Source organism: Crassostrea angulata, chromosome 8, assembly GCF_025612915.1.
Source record: "Crassostrea angulata isolate pt1a10 chromosome 8, ASM2561291v2, whole genome shotgun sequence".
Classification (NCBI taxonomy): Eukaryota; Metazoa; Mollusca; class Bivalvia; order Ostreida; family Ostreidae; genus Magallana; species Magallana angulata.
The window spans coordinates 59,242,754-59,249,294 of NC_069118.1; positions in this window are offsets into that span (position 1 = coordinate 59,242,754).

Sequence of the window (6,541 nt, forward strand, 5' to 3'; positions counted from 1 at the left end):
TCAAAGGGTAAAAAATTTCCAAGATTTCCTCTTTAATTCATCATCTGTTCATGGGAGGAGAATTTCACATAAACAAAAAACAAACATCGTACAGAGATTCAAAATGGGATATGTTAACATTTTTTCTCCATTCGGAAGTACTCGGAACACCTTGCACATTTATTAAGTTATCATCCGGAGTGCTCAATTTTGTTTACAATGCAAAATTCCCGTAAACTTTCTATTTTTGGTTGTTTATTGAAACCTGAAGCGATAGAGGGGGCGTTTCAGAACAAATAATCTGGATTTTTTAAGCTCACCGAAATGGAGTCGGGCATGCAAAGCTTATGCTATACCCCCGGCGTCGGCGTACGGACATGCAAAGTTTTTGGTGTAGGTCCTGTATCTAAGTAATTACTTGTCCTATCTTCACCATATGGTGCATCTCTACCTCCTTATAGACTTGAAAGACTTGGATGCTGAATCTGGGTCATGAATTGCAGATGACGGAGGAGGTTAAGGTTTTTGAAACAGGTTAAAGTTTTTAAGCAGGTGCCCTTTGGTAGTAATTCTAAGTAAATACTGGTTCTAACTTCATCACACTTGTATGGATGGCACGTCTTATGATACTGATGCATCAGACAAGCTTGAATGCTTAATTGAGGTTAAGGATTTTGAAGCAAGTGCCCTCCGATGATTATATCTTAGTTATTACTGCTTCTAACTTCACCAAACTTGCGTGGATGGTACGTCTTTATGATACCAATACACCTGACAGGCTTGGATGCTGAATCTGAGCCATATGTTCTAGATGCTTGAGGGGGTTTAGTTTTTGGAACAGGCCACATGTTTATATACTAGATACTATTTACATTTTCAACTGTCTTTGTCTGTTAAAACATTACGAATAAATTTTGAACTCTTAAACCCAATAAATTCATAAAACATGAGTGACACAAAATGGGCGAGTGTTATAGCATAATCGAAAAACGGTATTGGCTGCGCCGCCTAGTAATACATAGAATATGCTACATTAAAAAAATAATGCTTTTAAAATAATGTTGTTTTGAAGTGAAAAAATTGGAAATATTAAAAATATAAGTAATAAGGAATCGTTCTTTAAATATTATGAGGTGATAATGTCGATCGGTGCGTGGTGAAATCTGTCATAAATCCATCGGACTTTATTGGATTTTACCACGCCCCGACTGAAGTTATCACCTCATAATACTCAAAGAATGATTCCTTATTCCTTAAATAGTACTATTTCAAACTTGCATAGATGATTAACTATATGAATGAATCGTAGAGGTAGCTTTAGATACAGATAGTGATTTTATGATCTAGATGCTTAGGCCGGTCTCAGATTTTGTAACAACTCAAATTGTGCTAGACTCAGAGAGCTGGTTATAAAATATAAAAAAATCGGCCCCTACATAGTCAGACTTAAACATGCAGTTATTATCACGATGGATGTGTAAATGGACGGTAGCTTCAGATACAGAGCTTGATCTTGATTATCTTAGGAAGCACGGGAACTGGGTTTGTATAATTTTGACCTTTAGGGCCTTTTTTTCCCGTGTCGGCATTCATATGATTTTAAGCAATTGTACTCCTAATTATTAAAAAAAATGTGATCTATGAACTGTATTGGATATTACAAAATCGATTCGTAGTTTTTATCACAGACAAAGACACTGGAAATATACAAATATGTAATCATATGCTGCACCCGTAAATATATTATGTATAATGCCTTGTGCATAGTAAACCCGAACACGAGTACTTTTCTATCCACTTTATTCTTGCGTACTTGTGTATGTATGGGTAAAAGGCTACAATATTACAGACAGGAAAAATATCAATACATATATCATTACCCAAAAAGGCATGTTCCGCAAACACAGAAAATACTATAAACGTTTAACATTAATGCAATACACAAATAACTATTACATGTGTTTACTCGTTAAAATACTATGCAACTTTATCGAGACTTATAAAAACTTCACTTAAGATGTAAATACTACGGTATCATAGAAAAGACTTAAATGTTATAACAAAAGAGAATTGATATAATAATTAGTAAACTTTGATTAAAACAGCAAATAATTTGTAAACTTACATTTGTGACCTGACTGCAAACTACAGTTACTTTGGCGGTAAAACTGCACGGACTAACACTCTTCAGTAAAGAAGTCTAATATATATACCCTAGAAATTAAACGAATTTCGAACCCGACGGGAAAAAACAATATAGCTTATCGTAACAGCACATTATGCATAATAATTGCACGCGACGGTGATATTATTTAAAATTTCAGAAGGAATATATTACTCAAATATTGTTGTATTTTATCATTCTGCTCGGTGAAAAATGTAATTCAAGGGTAGGTAAATCAAAGAATTGATGGGAAAACAGCAACGATTGTTTTATTTTAAAATTCAGCGACGAATTAATACAGACATCGTTATCATGCCGTTGTGATGAATGATCATTAATTTCAAGAAATTGCTTGGTGTTTAAATAAACGAATTTGTCTGCACAACCCGCTGTTTTTTAGGACTGGTGATGTAAAAAAAAAATAAGTATTCAATGTTTCTATATTTACCTGGGCTTAACATAGAAACAATAGTCATTAATTGATCCTAGGGGTGCTAATCAACGTCGAAAATGGAGACTTGAAGTCGTAAAATTTATACCCAGGGTACAGCTTGACATATTTTTCTTTTCTTTAATTCTGGTTGAAACACAGCGTTTGATTGGTTAGAAAAATTAAGTTAAATTTGTATAACCCGATAAGCACGTCACAAGACACGTCATAATGCTCCGACGTAAAAAAAAAATGTACTAATTAATCTGCTTGACGTTATGTTTGAATTTTGAACGCCATGTAAAGAACAGTAAATTACAGAAATTCTAACTTTTGGGAATGAACTCAATATATACCCAAGTTATACTCGTATAACTGGGCTGGAGCAATTTACGCTTTTTTATAATCCGCTTTGCGAATTATAAAGCGTAAACTGTCCCAACCCAGGTTATACTCGTATAACTTGGGAAGACATTGAGTTCATTTATGAATTTCCTAGGCCTGTACCCCGTGAAAAAAAAATGGTTGTTGATAATTGACCTAAACAACAAAGTTTTCAATTGACTTTAAACTGGAACTTGCTCTACGCGATTTAAATAAAATTACTTGAATTGTTCCTGAGAGTGTTGAGGAGGTATTGAAAATTCATCGTATACACCCATAACGTGGCGGAGTCGACAAAAGTATTGGGGAGTCCATTTCAACGTATGGGGGAGTCGATTTTCTCTGCTGCGGAAACGGAAGAAATTTAGGTCACGCCTTTTATAGGTATTTATAACAAGCATTTCTAAATAATATATACCGCACGGAAAACGGCGATAGTCGAACTTGTGTTGGTCATTGGTCCGAGTGCTCTATGTGTCTAGAAGTATCAAACACTTCGATCGATACTATTTAGCAGATTTCAAATTCACGGTAATCGATTGGTCAAAATATGCATGACTTGAAAAATATATGCTATTTGTTTTGGGTAACAGACAGTTGAAATAATTGAAAAATTAATCAACCTTGTAAGTGCAATAATCAAATCTTGACAAATCTTTGGACAAATAAAGAATCGGGGCCTTTTCTATTCAGACGTAACGATAACGTAGGAAGAGTCGTTTTTCGGATAACAGAACGTACGGGGGAGTAGACAATAATGCATACTGTATAAATTTTACATTGAACCCTTTTTTTTTATAACCATATTTGATAATAATTGTCAATAGATAAAGTACACATGTTGTATATATAAAGGGTTTTAAAAACAGTAGGTAGAAATGCAAGATATGTGTTCAAATAAAATATATCATATTAAAAACTTTACTTTTTCTCTTTTCTAATAAGTTGTGTATCTCAAACCATATCAAATGCATGTGAGGTACAAAGCAACATTCACAAAATTGTTGTAATTTGTTATTTACCTGTGGGTTTGTGTGTGTGTGTAATTCGATTGTTTTTTTTTTTTTATTAATATAAGCACATACATGAGATATAATATAACATGCTGCATTCGTTTTTTGTCATTTCTATATCATATACGTATTTGCTATCATCGTCGGGTTTCCTCTCTATCACACTCTCAATGATATATGTAGAAGTGAAGTTGAATTCTCTGCCGCTTTCGTGTTCTTTTAAGGAGACAAGGGTGGTTAGTGGATGCTCTTGTCGATATGATCATCTGGTAAGGCGTACAAACAGAACGTCTGCTTTTTATGGCTTACGGCCATCTAGTTGCCGGACAATAATCTTTACGGCAAAGAGTTCAATTATCTGAACATGCGCGACAAAAAATAGTTCTATTCGAATGTTGAAAAGTTAACTGTTTGTTGTTCATAATAAATATCTTTAAGCAAGATTATATTTTCCATATGTTATTATCACTTATGTTATTGTAACCAATATGAATTGACTTTATTTAATGAACTCGAAATCTAACGCGAATGAATATTAAATGCAGTGTTTTTCCCTAGGCTGTTTTTGCATAGAGGTTTAGGCCCCCGCCATGCATCACACATTGCCGCCATGCTTTCCACTATGCATACTTACCTGTATTATAAGCAAAAAAAAAATCTTTTCCCAATTAATTCAGATCCTAACAGTGATAAGTAAATGTTAAGTTGTCGTTATTTCGTTCAATCTTCATAAAAACGTTTGCACCCGCAGACAGCGTCGCTAACTTCGATCGACATCGATCTCAGCAAGGGGGAAAGTGTTTAACGGTTAAAGGACTGAACTTATGATTGAGATACATTGAAACTGGGGTTATAAATCGGTAATAAATGCATAAATAGAGGGGCAATTACTACTTGTTTTAATATAATGTGCCTTCTTCGACACCTCCGCCATTATCGAATGTTGGGGATTTTCCAAGATCTAAAAATAGCACAATGTTCCCTCGATGGAGTTACCTTGGTTGTGCTATGGTTGAACTGTTTATTTGTCGTAAAAATATTTGAAACTTGAGACCAAATGTACTCAAATAAGAAAACAATATACAGTTAAGATTGATTGCAAGTCATATACGGAAGCGATGTCACATTACTATACATAGAGACATCGTATAGTATGCCTCTGAAAATGACTGTGTACACATGTCATGTGAAGAGAGACTAACTGCAAAGTTATAGTGCAGTAATTAATTTAAATTAAATTTGGTGTCAAAACAAGTTTGCTGTAATTGCATAGTTCTGCCTGTTTCTCCCCCCCCCCCCCAAAGAGTTTATCTCTGTACAAAGGGAAAAAAATAAAACAGAAGGTGTTGGAACTGCCTTGTGAATTTATATTTCTTTTAAAGCTTGTGAAGGTCAGCCTCTTAAAAAAGTAGAAAAAACCCAGAAAAATATGAATAAATATACATTTATGAAATACAAATAAAATGGAATAATACTTGTTGGTGTAGATTTCATAAAATTCATTAATAATAGTACATATAACATGCAGTACATTTCATCATTTGGTTATATTATTTTTACGCGCAGTGATTTCGCGCTGGCTTTGGCGCTGTTACGTCGCACCGTGCACCAACTCTTGCGCAAGTTCATAGTGCTTAGGAATACAAGGTATACTGATATTTGAGAGCATGTTCATTGTTGGTTTTAAGTGCTTTTGTGTCCTATATAGTTAAATGAATTTACAGTTGATGTACTTCAGTCGTTGGATAAAAGAAAGAAACAAATTGTCTCATATTGGAGTTTGAGTCTGACATCATCATAATTATTTCATGCAGTCTATGATTTTCCTAAAAGCAGTGGTGGTTTCAACCAATTGATAAAAGAGGGGTCTAGATTTCAATCATGTCTGTTTCGGTCACTAAGGTTCGACCAATCAACAAATGGGGCATGTTGATATCGGTCCTGTTAGTTTCTATAGATCTATGAATTACATGTAGCTAGTTACTTTCTATAGAGCTATAAATAAACTAAAGTTTCCGTAAGAAATAGAAGGAATCATACTCGATCCATGTAAATATAGTCATATCAAATCCGTAAGCCATTATGGCCCTTCAGGCCTTTGATTTTTTCTTTTGGGGCCGATTGAAACATAGTATAGAAAAACTATAAATTAAATACTTAGTATTTGATCTTTGAATTACAAATACATGTTTGTTCACATATTGTACCCCATATAATATATGCTTTTTACAAGTATATTCACCAACTGTGTTTATTCAAACAATAAAATGCTTTTTTGTAATTCATACGGTTATGATGATAATTAGCATTGAAGAAAAGTTTACATTTTGTAACTCGTGTTTAGTTTAAGAAGTATTTTATTCAATATACAAATAAAAAAAAAATGACAATAACAAACCGTCAACCATCTCAAAATTCACAAAACGAAATAGGAATTCAAAGCAGAGCAACACGGACGTCTAAAAAGATGGAGATAGGATCAGCTGCCTAGGACGTAATCAGAAAAAAAACCGGAAACGTCCGCAGACAACCAGTTGACCAATGATGGTCCAACAGCTAGCATGAAAAAAT